A 17,336-nucleotide genomic window follows, 5' to 3' on the forward strand; every position below is an offset into this window, starting at 1 on the left:
ACACCGGCTTTTACGCACTTCGAACCCACTCGCTTAGCAATGATATTTTTTTTATATGTGTTCCTTTCCCATTTCAAAACAAAGAAAATTGAAAGTGTTTACTTCCATCAACAAACGATCGGCACTTTGTTTATACTTTGATGAGGTCAGCGCAATCCTGCAAGCACTACATATACGCGCGCTATTATCCAGGTCAAGTGAGAAGATAAAAATCTGATAGTAGCTCGTGGTATGTTGAAGCCCGTCCACTTCGCTTTTGTGGAGACCATGTTAGAGGTTTTTTTTTTTTGTTTTTTTTTTTGTTTTTTTTTAATGCAAACTACCCATTTTGCAGCCTGGCTCTAGAGGTCCGTCCTCAAAATACCTAAGATGAAATAAACCGGTTGATATTAAAAGCTCTTTCTCCTCGGCACTTCGCGCCTCGTTGACACGGCTTCGCCGCCAACCATCAGTATCGATAAGGGAAAAATATCCTCTGGAACCCAGGGTACACATTTTGTTAAATCACGAGCACATTCTCCAAGACCAACGAGCAAAATAATCTCGATGATACTGCTTTGAGACGCGCCATTTTGATGAAGGCAGACCCTGTGGTGAGCCTTCATGCAAATTGCTTGTTCACCGGTCGAGCATGCTCATGCAAAAACGAGCCCTGTTACTCTGTTGTAAGCCTGACAGTTTCCTGAGGTCTCCTCGCCAAATGATGTTGCTGTAAGCTTAAGGGCACTGTATTTAAACAAGGCAGATAAATGATAATGATGATGATGATGACAATGATGATAATGGGCATTCTTAGCTAAATTAATGTATAGATTTAGCCGGAGCTAAAAGTGAAGCTTCTGTTTATGTATTTATAACTTACTTCAGGCAATTAATGAACTTGGAACCATTGCAAAGTCCATACTTAACTTAAGAAAAGGACCACATGACTTTTGAGGAATAGCCTGAAAAATATAAACTTGAGCCTGCGATCAATTGAAAGCTTATAATTGGTCAGCGGAAAACCTCAAAAGACGTGACCTCGATGGGTTGACAGCTGAGCCCGAGATACGGTCATGTGATTCTGGTCGGCGGATACCCTGTTTTGACAGCTGTCAGTTGACCATAATGTGGACGTCTATTATCAAGTTGAACACAGATTACAGGCTCACACACTAGCGAGAAAACGTAAGATTTCACCTTGTTTTCCATCTGTGGTGCGGACGGACGGGCGAACGGGTGGAAGGACGTACGGTCAAGCGACTACCAAAATTTTTTTGGATGCATAGGTAACCAATTTTTTTTTTTTTACCCATGGAGCTCCGCTCGTGCTTCGCGCGCGTGAGAACTCCACTACAAAAACACCAAATATTCATTAAATCCGAAGTTAAATCACTTACTTAAACACATCAAAACTTCCAAAAATATTAATTTAATCACTCATTCACAGACACTCAAAAATCTGATACGGTTAGTCCGGCAACCCGAAATAAAAAACTTGCTTTTTTGTTTGTTTGATATAAAAAAAAAACTAAAAAAAAAATAGCGGCAATGTTTCCGACCAGAATTGAACTGGCGACCTTCCGCGTGTTAGGCGGACGTGATAACCACTACACTACGAAAACTACTGTATATAATAAGGGTAGGGTTCGAGGAATAATCGGTATCTCATCCCTCGGAGGTACACGCAAATTCATACAACTACTGTGGTACAAGGGGGTTGGGGGGGAAGTGGATGGAACCCCTTCCCGGAGTTTTTGATATGTTGCAGTATTTTGAAATGATTTTACCTTTAGTGGAAAATCTTTGATCTTCTTAACAAGATGATGTATATTTTAGGGGTGGTGGTGCTGCTGGAGGCCTGTGACGTCAACAATAATGGCCGCAATTTTGGTTTTTACCAAGAGTAGAATTCAGGTTAAAACCGCGAGAAAACACCCATTAAGCTAATGGCTTAATGACATTTTTGTGAAGGGCTAATTTCCTGGTTGTTTGTCTTATCTGCATCTGGGATGGAGATAGGGAAATACTTAGAATTCCTTGCAGGCTCAAATCATGCAATCAATGCTTTGTGATTCATTGTTGGTTCAGATAGCAACGCAGGAACATCGTCAGTCTTTGACTCAATTTCTACGCACCGTGCTAAGGCAAGTACGCTACTTTGTTATTTCTTCGTAGCATGCGTAGCGCTTACGTGTAGTTTTCTCTCTCGATGTGTAGTTATGGCTGAACCTCGGGTTTTGATTTTGGGGCACTCCTTCATCAGGCGTTTGCATGAGTTGGTACGTCTGCCTACAAACGCTTTACGGGAGGATTTTGACGTCACCACCCCTATGAACCTGCGCTGGCATGGAGTAGGGGGACGAACTGTGGCCAAAGTCATACGCTACGATTTGGAGATAGTCCGACAATTTTCGCCTGACATTGTTATTCTACAGTTGGGTACGAACGATATCAGTGATCGTTCAATCCGTTCTGCTCTAACTGTCGGTTCACAGTTAGAGGACCTAACAAAGCTTTTACATGAACAATTCGGCGTAACCGTGGTTTGCGTGTGCCAAACTATACTAAGAGAGAACGCGCACTTAAACGTACGCATTTGCACGTTGACGGATTATTTACGCGTTGTCCTACAGCCCCTTCCATTTGCATTTTACTGGAGAGACAGGGGATTTTGGAGGACAACACAGTTATTCTTATTGCACGATGGAGTTCATCTGAACCAACGTGGACAGTTTAAACTTTATCGAAGTTTGAGGGGGGCTTTGATCCAATCACTTAAAGTGTTTAATGATGTACAAAGTTAGAGTCTTAGATCTGTACTATAGCTCATTATTTCCTCTTTATTGGACATACCGCCAAGTTAAATATTCTTTTTGCGTTGGTACTTGGTAGTGTAATTCGCCATTGTACTCACAACGTATTGTTTGTCCTTGAGCCTTGTTTGGCCGGTCACGGTCGATTTTATGCTTTGTCTCCAAATGAGTGGGCCGCCTGCGTTGTGTGCCATAGCACTCGGAGTCCCAAGCTATTTGTATGTATTTGAGGATACGAGCGTACGATCTAATGACAATTCTTAATTTTAATACCGCATTTATTTGACCTGTGGCAGTTATTGCGATACAACTACAGATTACGAGTTACACGAGACCATTAATACGTTTGGATAAATTAACACTCTCTATTCTTTACAAGTATGCCTCCACGAAGTAAGCGTCCGAGACGTTCTGGCCCTTCAGCCTCTACAGTGAACAGCATGGCAACCAGTACCGCTAGCACGTCGAGCAGCTTGTCAAATAGTACCTCTAATCAACAAGACGGCACGATGCAAGTACATGTTACAGCGCTGTCCAGTGCCCTTTCTCTGGCTGTCCAAAAGGCCGTCCAGGACGCGCTACGACTACCACCGTCAGTAACAACGTCAACTAACGCAGCATCAACGTCGACCGTGGTGTGCGCCCACGCGCCTACTACAGCCTCGATAGTCCAGGATTCTGTTGTGCAAGCGACGCAAGCTATTGCCGGGACTTCTGGAGGTAATATTGTATCACCTAACGTGCAGAGTATGCCAACCACACCCCTTTTTTCAAGCGTCGCCATCCCCCTTGGAAGTGCAGTTAGCGACAAAATAAAATCCAAAATTTGGGCTAACGAATTTGTACACCTTGGAGCACTGCTCCAAACCGCGGTTCCACAAGAGCGTTTTGCTCTTGGGCTTTCGGCTACAGGCAATGGCAATAAGCCGCAGATTACATTACAGCCAGCTAGCGCCCCACGTAAATTGAATAGTATTCAGCAGTGGGTCACGGCGTTCCACACGTTTATGGCCATTTATTGCCAGAAGTTCGCGGGGGACACGGCCGCTTTGCTAAAATATTGTGAGACCGTTCGTGCCATTGCAAACAAAAACGGAAACTGGGCTTACTATGATGAGCAATTTAGATATTTGCGCCAGTCCGCCCCCGATAGGTACCCTTGGGAGGAAGTCCAGTGGGAGTTATGGCTCGAAGCCACTTCAGTTAACTTGCCTTTTCGTCCCCAGAGGGGTAACTTTCCCGCCGGGCGAGTCGGAAAATCACGACAAATCCCTCTCGTTAAAGGAACATGCTTTAACTTTAATAACGGGAGGTTCTGTTCCAGATGTTCCTTTACCCACATCTGCTCCCGATGTGGAGGTAAGCACGCAGCCAGAAATTGTTCAGAGGGAGGGGAGCCACCAACCTCGAGCATTAAGCCTAGTGGAACAACAGCGGCTAGCGCGTCTACTAGACAGCAATCCAGTCACCCCCGTAAGAATTGACCGTCTCACTTCAGTTCTGCGTGATTAGGACCCCTTATTAAAAAACTTTTTGATACAAGGCTTCTCATATGGGTTTCATATTCATTACTCTAATTTAAGATCAAGCTTCGAATCTCCAAATTTGCTTAGTGCCAACGATCAACCAAACATCGTAACGGATAAATTACACAAGGAAATTGAAGCCGGTAGGGTTGCAGGCCCATTTAGCGCCCCGCCGTTCGATAATTTTGTCGTGTCACCATTAGGAATCGTCCCTAAGAAAGCACCCAATGAGTTTCCACTTATACAACATTTGTCATATCCGCATGAGAATTCGGTTAATTCGGGAATTCCGGTAGACTTTTCTTCGGTACGCTATGCGTCCATTCAAGATGCAATAGTGTTTGTAAAACGTTTAGGAGTTGGCTGTTATCTCGCTAAAACTGATATCAAATCTGCCTTTAGAATTATTCCTATTCATCCGGGGGACTATCCGTTACTGGGGATGAAGTGGCAAGGGAATTATTACCTCGATCGCTGCCTCCCGATGGGCTGTAGGTCATCGTGCGCCATTTTTGAGCGATTTAGTACGGCACTCGAGTGGGCCGCCAAGCAAATCTTTCAGGCCGACGAGATAATACACGTTTTGGATGACTTTTTGTTAATAGCCAAAAGTAAGCAGTCTTGCGAAAATCTACTGTCACGGTTCATTTCACTTTGTAACTACTTAGGCGTTCCCATTGCGCCCGAGAAAACAGTAGGACCCGAGACCGAATTGCCTTTTGGCGGGATTACTCTAGATTCTATTCGCATGGAAGCTCGATTGCCGGAGGACAAACTCGAGAAATGTCGCACGATGCTGCTGGATTTTTATAAGCGGCGTAAAGTCACGCTACGCGAACTTCAGTCATTAATTGGCCTCTTAAACTTTACATGTTCAGTGGTTTTGCCGGGTAGAGCCTTCTTACTGAGGCTAATCGATCTTACGAGAGGAATTCGAAGGCCCCATTTTAAAATCCGTTTAAACAAAGACGCCAAAAGTGATTTAATGGTTTGGCTATCGTTCTTGGAGCAATACAATGGTCGCACATTTTTTCTGGATGAAAGAATGCCCGCTTCACGATATGAAATTACTTCAGATGCAGCCAGTTCTAAAGGATACGGGGCTTTATTTAAAACACATTGGTTTTATGGTAGTTGGCCCGAGTCTTGGCAATCACTGAACATCACGGTATTATCGTAATTGCGTTACATATATGGGGGGATCAGTTGACGGATAAGTGTGTGACGTTCGTGACCGATAACGCTGCCTTAGTGGACATAATCAATAAGCAGACGTCTAAACATAAGATAGTTATGATTCTCATCAGGGATATGGTGTTAACTACTCTTAAATTCAATATTTTCCTTACGGCTCGTCATCTTCCAGGGAAGCTTAACGAGCGCGCCGACTTAATCTCCCGTTTTCAGATAGAGCGGTTCAAGGCAATATCCCCTCGAATGGACGAATTCCCAACGCCAGTTCCCGAGAACCTTCAGCCCAGGAACTGGTCGCTCACTTGAACGAACTTCTCAATTCTAGTCTAACAGCCGGATCTCAAAAAGCGTATCAGCGTGCGTGGACGTGTTATCGGCAGTTTCATGCTAGATTCTACAGTGCTTGCGAAACCCACCTAATCCCTGTGTCAATTGACGCCTTAGCCTTATTCATTTCGTACCTTAGCTCCAAAAAAATTGCCGTTTCTACTATTCACTCATATGTCGCGGCCATCGGCTATGTTCACCGTCTTAGGGGTATTGGTGACCCAACGAAATCCTTTTTGATACAAAAGCTGTTGACGGCAACTAGCCGAAATACAGTTTCCGATATCCGACTGCCAATATCGCGTCCATTACTTCACCAGTTAGTAAGTTCGCTGAGTTCGACTCATTCCTCGGCGGCACAAAGGAAGTGATATGCTGCAATGTTTACGACGGCTTTTTATGGTTTCTTTCGCATCGGAGAGCTAGCGGCCAGGAATGTGGATTCGGGCGGGGATGTTCTGCAATATGACGATCTTTGTTTTATATCATCAAACGGGCGCATAAGTATGGCCAAGTTGACAATACGCAAATTCAAACACAACACAGCGAATAAAGCCTTTGAAATCCTAATCGCAAGAGAAAATTCTGTGTTAGTTTGCCCAGTCCAAACACTACTTGATTACTGTGGCATGACAGGCGCTGCTCCTGGTCCTCTATTTTGTGAAAGTGATCTGCGCCCGGTCACCATCAGCTCGTTCAATACTGCATTAAAACGTTGCCTTGGTTTTTGTGGTTTAGACACGAGCCGTTACAAAGGCCATAGTTTCCGTATTGGAGCCGCAACTCACGCTTCCGAGCAAGGTTTCTCTGATTCCCAAATTCGCAGACTTGGTCGCTGGCAATCTGATGCGTTTAAATCGTACCTCCGTTCAGGTGCTTTGTCGGCTAATGCCCAAAACGATTTAAGCTGCTAATTTTGACGTCCCTGATCTAGTTCAGACAAGGGCTGCTATTTCATGGGCACGCGAATTTATCCTTTCTAGATACTCTAGAATAGTTCAGTCATGGGCTGCTATTCTTGCTAGATTAGGGCTATCAATCATTTGCTTAACGCTTAGTGTTAACTCAGTACACCGTATGAAGCCACACGTTGCAAGGCAAAGGTTTGTTCAGACATGGGCTGCGGACTAACTGTCTTGTTCACGGGTGGCTAAACTATCCGCGCTTGGATCTGAGTTTAACGTTACGATTTTACAAAGCATAGGTCTGCTCAGACATGGGCTGTAGGCCGCTGCTTTTCTATACGATAGTCCTATTTGTACATGTCGTTCAAGCATGGGCTGCGACGTCCTTTTGCATTTATTTGCCAGTAATCGCTTTTCGCGTGATCTGTTTGTTGGCCGGTGGGGTGGCCACAGGTTTGTGGCTTATGGCGGGTTTTTTTCCCCCACCTTTGATGTTTGAGATCTAACAAGTTACAGTTTCTGTATATTCAATGTTTATCATTTATTAAACCGTCACGCTGGTGGCATATTTACTCCAAATCCTAGTAGTTGTCATCTCTCCGCGCATCAAACTAGGCGCCAACAAACAGATCACGCAATTAGCTTTCTACACGATGATTGGCCCTAAACAAAAATGTTTTTTGTGTTTTTTTTGCTTTATATGAAACATAAGACCTAAATAAGCACTCCGCATGATTTTAGTCACAAGAAGACAGAAAGCCGCTTTTCTAAGGTGACCACTAAGTCTTTGGCCTCGGAAACAGGCTCTTAGGAGATGAATTAGGCGAGAGCAAAATTGCTGGTGAACTTTGACCCAGGATCTACGCTGCTCTGCCGACCGTGTGACTCTAAATCCGGGAACTTGAATAAGACAAGTGTAAGAAAAAAGTCCATGATACTCTTTGTTGGAATAAGGCAGATACAGAAGATCGCAAAACCATAAAGTCCACAACCGTGAGAGCCGAACTTAGAGAGACAATATTTTAAGGTTATAATCAAACTAACATTAGTAGCAGAGGGGGCACCGGAATAACTTGTTTTTACGGGCCGTTGTGTAAATATGTAAGAAATGTTTTTTTTTGGTTTCTCTTTGACATGTTCAGAACTGCTTGCGTCGAATTTCTTACTTAGATTTCACTTATGGTTTTTTTAATTTACCTTTATTTTTATATACCTCGTTTTTTAAACTGACCTTTATATTTTTAACCCTTGTATTTGTTTTTGGCTTGTTTTGTTTTTAAATTAAATTATGTTTGGTTTTGTTTCTAAATAATCTGTAAGCTGGTCGCCAGTAAAGATTATGGAAAGAACTACGGACATCACATTTAGAGGCTGACCAATTACTTTGCAAACCGGGGTGTGGCGGGGGGCAAGTTGATGTAGTTGGGGCAACTCTGCGGAATGTCTGTTACGCTTATACATGCCTGTAAATGGTTGACTGAATACCAGGATGTCCACCTTGTCTCGTATGCACCTGCTAATTCGCTCCGCTAGGGGGTGGCTCTCGAGAGCATTCTCTCAAGCCCTAATGTTGCGGTGTAAGGCACCAACCTGGAAATGAACAGGATCTTGTATCTTAGGTGTTCAGTTCGGATCCACACCTGACGACAGGCGCTGTTGTTCCTTCCTCTCCAGGAACCCAGTTTGTATCCACCCAAGTTGTTTACGGGCTCGGCTTGATCCCCTTAGCCTGTTTCCGAAACTTTACCCATCGATGTGCTTTTTCCGAAATCCTTGCATTGGATGACAAGCGCTTTCTCTTAAGTGCCATCATATAAATGAAGAGATTTGTAAAATTAATGGGACGTTAACTAATGGTCCGACAAAATGATAAAAGAGACAGGGAAATCTTATGGTACGGGGGTTCCCGACCAGTAGGGAGCACGTCTGAGAGCGGAACATCTGGTGGCTACCGAGAAATGCTGTATACCAACAAGAGTCACTCACCCAGATCAATCCGATGGAGAGCTATTAGAATAAACTAACCCGAAGAAAACACGCAAAAATGAAATGAAACAAGAGACTACAGATAACAATTTCACCAGCCATGAACATTCAATAATGCAAAATAAAGATTACAAGGAACACAATTTTCGTCGGCCATCCAAAAACCACTCCATTCCTTCTCCTCACATCCTCATTTGCTCGTGCAACCCTCTGCTAAACCTTGCTTTCTTCGCTGGACTTCCTGATTGCCGATGATAAGGGCAATAGGTTTGGTAATGCCCCAACTGATTGCAAGCGAAGCATCGAACTGAGGACTGATCAACACGCCCACGGCCCCTGGCACCAAAGAGTCTAGGAATCGCCACTTTCATTGCTTTGTTAACTTTAGCAACGAAATATCCAGAACCATTTCATGATCTTTATCACCAAGGAGCGCCTGAAGATATTGTTGGAGCTGATAGAGAATCTGGCACCCTGATCCTAGCGTGCATAGCCTGTAGAACCGTGTTGAAAAAGCCCTGACCTGAAATGACTCGTCTCTCTAGCTACTATCTTCAGGATGAACAAGTAATCCAAAGCCTTGTCCTTATCGAACATGGGAGTCCTGCTTAAGGTGGCTCGTATTGGTTTTCTCGTGTGGAGAGTCCAACGCGCGCGCCCGTCCCACTCCACTTTGGTGAAAAATAAAATGGCGGCGCTCAGTTATTTTTATGCAAGTTTTCATACTTTTGTCCGAGGTTACTTTTGGCCTCAAAACAAATCGCGTTTATCTAACTCCATGTAAAATCCTGTTTTAACTATATGTTTTCAGGACGACAATAATTTCTCCGCTTGCGTAAGTTTCAAAAGGAATACTTGCATTTGTACGGCGATTGATCGTGACAGGGATCAAAAAAGAAATGACTCTCTAAGTGCTAGCACAACACCAAAAATAATAATTTAGAATACTATTACAATTAACCACACTTTATCTTCTTGGCTACATTTCGTCGTTTGGATCATGTTTACGTCAAAGCTTCTGTGTACCGTCCTTACAAGCCTGATCGACGAAAGAAAATTGAAAACGATTTTCCCGACAGTCTCCTGCAAGCAGTATCGGCAGCTATGCTCAGCGGCATATGAGAACCAGGCTTAATGCCAAAAGTTGTCGTCCAAAAAAAGTAGGGGTCACCGGCTTAGTTTTCTAATTATCAGTGCTGGAAGCTAATATAAAAAGTAGGTCAAAATAATCCTTAAGATAGGGTGCCATGACTAAGCATTAAGCCTTTGGGAGTTCTCTAAACACTCCAGCCTACCCATGACCTCCGCATTGTCTTACCCTTTCTGAATAATGAAGACAAACAGAAACTCGTATTACTGAACAAAACAATCGTATCATAGACACAAATATTCAACTTTCATCCGCTCTTCCACTTTCACCATGAAAATCGACATCATAAAGTAGTCTGAGCTATCTTTGGGACGTTTACGATAAAGATTTTTTTTTGTCTAGTCTTGCAAAGCGGGTGCCATCAAACTGCTGAGAACGCATGCGTGGTAGTTGTGCATTTTGGTGTTCCAAGTCAGGTATTTGTTATCCCGAGCTTTCTTAGTCAAATTGGACATGGTGCCGGTGGCTTTGCCGATTCTTCGGGAGATTTCTGAGTCAAGGCTCAAGTTCTTGGAGATGGTGAAACCGAGGTGAATTCGGCGACTACATCGAAAGTGTGGTCGCCGAGTTTGAAGTTCAGGGGCTTTGCTGACATCCTGGACACTCACACTGGTTTGGTTTTCGTAAGGATGATTGTGAGGCCCAAGTTTTCGCACGCGCTGGCGAGTTTGCTGATGAGCCACTGCATACACTCAATCATTGTTATACATAATTATGCGAATGTTTGGGCAATCAACTAATCGAAGTTACTACCCAGTTTTTGGGTAGTGACGTCCCTGGACGGCATTAACGGCTTGTCGATTCAGGGCGGTTAATCAAATGATCGAGCAGTTTCAAAATTATTCGCATATTTGTTTAAGAAGAACAAAATGTTTATAAGACAGCTAACAAGAGCGCCTCATTACTAATCAAATACTTCCCTCTAGCAATCGGCTAAAACTTTCTCCATGATCTTGCCCAAAAAGACTGAAACTAAATTAAGGTGAAATTGCATTTCAAAAGCGTTGCGTTTTCTATAAATAACGGCAGAACATCATGATTGTCCAGTTTTTACCGTATTGATAACCATAAAAACCTCATCCTAAAATATTTCGATAATGTTCTCATAGATTTCACTTGATAAACTTCACGAACTTCGAGGAGGCTATTGGAGGAAAATGGTCCCGTGAACGATTTTGGAAGAACAGTTACCTGTACCGAGAAATACGGCTGCAAGTAAATTAGGTAATTTCAGTGTGAAATGTTTGAACCCAGAAATCATTTCACAAAGTAGGTTGAGTTTAATCGTCCGGGTGAACATAGTCCTGAATAGGACTGTCGTTGTTGACAGTGACTGACGTTTCGACAACCTGTGCGGTAGTCATCTTCAGAGTCAAAGTGAGTTGTGTCACGTCAGTTGACGGTATTATACTATGGATATTGATCTGATTGGTCAATTATTCGCGATGTTATTCGTCGTCTGTCAGTTAAGCCGTTATGTTATTGGCTATGAACTACTCGTAATCGGTAATTGGTGCGTTTCGATCCGTCTATTGTCACAGTTAACAGTCTTCTATTGTTAGCTAGTTAAATTGTCAGTTCTCCAGTCGATCTCTCGTAGTTAGTTTTGCTTGATCTCGTCAATAAGTCGTTTGTACGATGCTGGTAACTGTTGGCTACGATTCAGAGGCGTTTGTTCTAAGTTAGTAAACCTGCTTTCTAAAGTAAGTCGTTGATAGTAGTCTGTAGAAGACGTTATACATGTCGCAGAGTCCCAGTCAATTTGATGTATGTAGGGTATAGGTATATCGGGTTTGTGTAGTTTTGGTAGTCCACACAGCTTGGGTGGCTGGGGAACACTGCACCTCCGCTCAGTCTGTTGTAGCGTCGAAAGTCGATCTTGTCGGTTTTCTTCAGTGTAAGCAGTTTTTTGTTAAGTTTGCGTTGCAGTGTGGGTGTCAGGTCTCGTTTAAGTACTTCGTACGTCTGTTTGTTGTTGATTAACAAGCAAGTCCATTTTGTTGTTGTAGTCTGTCCTGTCCATAACGACAGTCACCCGTCCTTTGTCTTCGGGCAGTATGACTATGTTCTCGTCTGTCTTCAGTCCTTTAAGAGCAACTGTCTGTAAAAATCGAGCAAAATCGAAATTTCGCGGCCACAGTCAAAAAATCGTTTTCGCTCATATCTTGTCCATAGTAAGGTATTAGCAAGTAACTAAACGTGGTGTAGTTTGTTTTTGAAAAGACCGCTTCGATTGGGAGAAAATCGACAAAATCAGTTTTCGAGGTCGGTGACTTGAAAACCATCAAACATTGAGGCAAAATGAGGCGTTGTCAAAACTTCGCTCGCCAGCCAAAAGGAAGCAAGCGGGGTAAAATATTCACCAATAAATCAAGTTGTAAAGGGTTTTACTGCTAGTTTGGTGGTGATTTCTTATCTTAGCGATAATCTGGAAGATAAACAATTTTATTTTAGTTTGGATACTTTTTCAACTGATCGAAGTTTAGATTTAGGCTGTAACTTGCGTTTTAAATTATAGGCATGTGCTACACCTTGGTTTTACCTGAAACTCAAGCTATAAGCTATTTAAACATTGTGCTAAAACATATGTAAGAGCTGGCTTGGGTAATTTAATTTGAGCTTCAAACGAGCCTTCTGAAGTTGAATAAATTTCGCCTGAAATATGAGACTTTGCAATGATCGCGGGATCGTCGCTTTGTTATTGCTCAACAAGTCACGAAAGCTTTACGCCTCCACTAGAAAGTTAACTCACAATTCCACTTACATTTAAGAAATCTGTACTGAACATTTTTTTACCTCGATGCTTTTCCCGTTCTGGTTAACTGGCATCTTGTTTTCTGCTGATTGTCAGTCCCCAAGTCGAGAATCGTGTTGCTAGAAAGTAACCCCAGACAGAACTATTATATTCACAGTATTGCAGTCCGGCTTTCTTTTCAGTCGATCGAAATTTCACATCCATTGCCATTGAAATATTTTAGGTCTCACAAAAACTGCAATTTTGATAGCGAACTTTCGGGCTGCCGATATACCTTTGGTCTTAAAACGTGATCAGAGGAGTTGTGTGACAGCGGCACCTGAAGGATAAACACAGGCTTCCCAAACTAATTAACGAGGAGATAAACAGATAAGGGATCCAGTGGTTATAACGTTGCGTCACATCGAAAAATAATTCAATCTAGGTGATAGGATTAATATACTGTTAAGGAACAAAAGATACAAAATTGTATATAAATTTATTAAATGTTTGTAATATATTTTTTTTTTCATTACAACTGAAATGTTTCGAAAAGTCATCCGCTAGCTGTTTACTGTACTTAATTTAATTTTACGACGCCATCAGTTTTTGACACCTGTTTAAATATAAAAGTTAAGAGAATTTAAAACCAGTTAGTTGCAATCCGTCGAAAAACTATCATGGAAAGTGGTTGTTCGTTTGTATCGATTGTGGGAGGCCACTGTGGTCATGATAGGAGAGACAGAAACAAAGCAACGGGATGCATTCCTCTACTTGGTTGTCAGCGAGATATTAACGGGCATAGAGAAATGTTTGCGTTTCATGGCATAGTTGATGAAATTGATCTTATTCTGGCGAGGGCATCCATCTTTTCCTCTCCACGAAATATTGACCAAATGACCATATGTCCAGCTCATCGGGCATCGCTGGGTATTGGATGGACACGCCGAGTTCCGGACAAATGCAGAATACCATCAATATTATCAGGTCATAGTAAGGACGTGAGCAAAAAGCCAAAAGCGGATAGAGGTCTAAGCAAAGCAGGTTCACAAACAGTGCTGCAACAGAGTGGGATATTTCTTCCTGTTGGGTCAGGTTTGTATCCCTTTTGTAACTCTAAAAAATAAAAGAACTAACGCTGATGTACTTCTTCAAAAAAAAGTTACTTAAAAATCATCTTTACAAAGGAAAATAATTTAGCTGAAATTAATCAAATTGATTTCATTTTATCTGAGAATTCATTTTCGCTGATTTTTTTTAAAAAAGGTGTTAATACTCCTGTTCGGTTTTAAACTTCGGGCAATGTCAAAAAAATAATGTTCAAGAGATCGTTTTTTTTTTTTTTACTTGAATGTGCAATCCTAATTAAAATAGTGTGCTTACTGATATTTGTAATCTCTTAGGGGTATGCCCTAACTGCAGAAAAATGTTGGCTGGGAACTGGAAACCTGACACAGAAAAAACTGCAGAAGTTGCGTTTGACGATTGCGAAGTAACATTTCAAATGGCGGAGATGTCTTTGGTAGGATAATCTTTCTTGACCTACAAATTAATGTCACACAGACGGAACAATGTAGATACGTGAGAGACGTCGAAAGTTGTGTTGAAGTCAGGAAAAAAAGGGAAGCGAGGATTGTTAAGTATCTCTCTTCCCTTCCACCCCTTTATGCATTTGGCACACAGGCTAACTGGTAACTGTCTCCAAGTCACTTTTTCCTAGGAAAGGGGTTGAGCAGCCTCGTTCCCAATCCCTCTCAAAGATGGACCATGATGGGAACAAGGTTCTTTTTTGCATTTACAGAATACGTGGAAACTATTGTCAATTCCGCAAGCAAATAGTAGCACTTTCAACCTCTTCCTCATCCTGCCAGCAGAGCTTTTCTCTCGCTTGCTCGATTTTGGAGTACTCAAGAAAGACTCTGCAAGAATCGAGTAAGATCTTTTGTTGAGCATGCGCGGAATGTTGCCAGGATTTAGTTTCGAATCCAAGTCTAAAAGCTGTGCGCTTGCTACAGCGGGCTTAGTTATGACGATCGGCTTATCAAAAAACAGGTGCTCTCACTCGAAAAAAAAAACGTTTTACAAGAGAAAACAAGATTGATTAGTTCAGAAGTTTGGGCTTTGGTGACTTCAAAGGTTTGACGGGATTTAGGCAGACCTTCCTTGTCTCCTTCTCGATCAAGAAGGCAAAAGGAGGCTCTGTTCGCAGGGTGCCCCTACCTCCCCCGCTCCTTTTATAATTTCAACACAAGCTAAGCTGTATTATAGTCAAAACAACTCTAACTCTCAAAGACTTATCACTTTATGATACCTCCAATTTTACATACCAAATACGTATATAAAGTATATGATATGCAGAGCGAATTGTATCTTCCATTAATATGAAAAGAGGATTGAATTAATTCATTCTGCTTTTTTGTTTGATTGATCACTTGATTCATATTATTATCTGTACTTAATCTACAAGACTAACATGTCTTTTTATAACGTGGGTCAACAGTCTAATCAATCAATCCATCAATTCGTCCGCAGGATCAAACAAGTGACACAGTAGGTCAAGTGGCAGAAAGCACACCACCGTCCTTCCCCTACCTTGAACTACAGACCCCAGCAACAAGTATCTACTCGCCGAACGAGGCAAATGAACATGTCGAACGGGAGTGTAAACCACTTGAAATGCTAAACACCTTTCTAGAAACCCGAGACATAAGTCCGGTGAGATTTCCTTTGACGACGCAATGGGAGGAGGCTAGTGAACGAACGAGGCGTCGTCACTTACGCAAAGCAAATCAAGCAGTTGATGCTGTACTAGAAGAAGTAGCACCAAATCAGAGTGGACAGCTTTGGAAATCACTTGTTGCATCCAAATCTTCCGATGAAAACCCTAGTGGTAACCAGCGTGAGCCTGTAGATGAAGTGCTTATGGAGGCGTTGGTTGAGTGCTACAGGAATGCGAGTAACTGGCAAACCAGGAGACAAATATTGTCTATAATGGTAGACAAGGTTTCATTCAAGACACTTAAGAAATGGATTCCCAATCTGACGAGGTATCAATTCAGTGAAGCAAGGAAGCATATCCTGGTCGAGGGTAGAGGTGTAGCACTATCACTTCAGTCATCCAAGACACGAAAGTAGCTTTACAACACTGAGCCGAAGTACACTCTTGAGAATTCTCAATGTCTGTTCTGCCTCTGTGAGAAAGTCTCTACAGGGTCTAGATTATATAAGTTGTGCTGGCAGTCAAGCCTTCGACGATCTCCATGACGTAGTAAATAGATTGGGCGATTCATTTATGGGAATGACTTGGGCAAGGAAACAAAAGGAGCAACTTAAGTCCGCAAAGCGTTATCTAAAGGGCGACTTTAAGGTAAACTTCAAAATGACTTTAGTCTGTGTATATAAGAAAAATCGCAATAACACTAGACTTCACAATTAACAAGCTGAAGCTAGCGATTGTGCCAGTCAAAGATACCAAAAATGTCTTTGAGTCACTTACCCAAGATTCTCTGGGGAACAAGCAGGAGAGGATTTTGGTGATGATTCAAGCAGCAATGTTTTTATGTGCTTAATTGGTGCTAGTTGAAAAAGCTCGCGCGTGCAGACTTTCACTTTAGCTTAATGCGATTTGTCGTTCCTACGCAGTTTCAATTTAGGAGAAATGTAAAAATAGCCTAGTGAAATAAAACTGTGCGCAGAACCAGTTGAGGTGATCGTTTGGTTAAAAAAAAGTCGAGTTGCATTTTTGCTTAATGCTAATACTTCAATTGCGCAGAACCGGTTAAGGTGATTCCCTAGTATTAAAAAAAGAACTGAACATAACATGCATGGATTTTCCATAAAACTTAGATCACTGTTGTAATAAGGTAAGAATACGTCTTAAAAAGTGGAAGTTACCGTGCTCATTTTAACTGTAACATGCTGACGAATATGAATATATAGGCAAATGAACTGTGCGCATAACAAAAGTCAACAAGTAAGCAGGCTTCTTTTCAATAAAGCTTGCGATAGTGCACAGAATTTTACTTTGTTCAACCTACGGCTAACGAAAAATGTCGTTGGAAAGACCGGTAAGGGGCACTTTGTTCGTTTTTGAGGTAGAGCTGCAAAGGGCTCATCACCTGAATTCCTTCCGTCTTTAAGCGAGGACTGGGGCGAGCTTCAAAATGGCAAGAACGTGGAAGGTGGATGAAAACCTTGGAAAAAACTTTAATGGATTTCTTTTCTCTTTGATCGAATTCATTTTATTGCCACTGTAAGCTCTCTTTCACAGCGGGTGTCTTGTTATGCCAAGTGAAAGATGTCCAGTGCAAAACCAGCGAGTCACCTTAACCGTAACATTTGATCTAGGGTAAGTAATTTTGTTTATTAATGTCTTTACAGGTGCATGTTTCTAAGCAATCCAACATTCCAGATCATTGCAGAGCTTATGCACTAAGCGACCCTAGGGACAAGGATTATCAGATCATTTGCCCACACGATCATCTAGAAACCTGTGATCGCTGTTACCTAGTTTCTTCAGTTCTTGCTGAAATACATGACGCAATCGAAAAGATGTCTGATAACAACGTCTCTAGTGACGTGGTAGAAGAGGTGAACTTCATTCAAGGGCAAGCTAAGCAAAACATCTGGGCTTGGAAAGCTCACCTGCTCCGCTGTGTGAATCAGGATGAAGCCCGAATAGAGGTGATTGATGCTCTCGATGAAAATTCCGTACTCCTG

General features: G+C 42.2%; 1 non-coding gene across 1 annotated transcript; it reads right to left on the minus strand.

Annotated features, from left to right (window-relative positions):
- Window positions 1-1,531: 1,531 nt before the first annotated feature.
- Window positions 1,532-1,604, minus strand: Trnav-aac (transfer RNA valine (anticodon AAC)). Its single transcript has one exon. It is a non-coding gene; the product is annotated as a tRNA-Val (tRNA).
- Between the last annotated feature and the right edge of the window lie 15,732 nt (window positions 1,605-17,336).

Source organism: Porites lutea, chromosome 13, assembly GCF_958299795.1.
Source record: "Porites lutea chromosome 13, jaPorLute2.1, whole genome shotgun sequence".
In the NCBI taxonomy this organism is placed as follows: Eukaryota; Metazoa; Cnidaria; class Anthozoa; order Scleractinia; family Poritidae; genus Porites; species Porites lutea.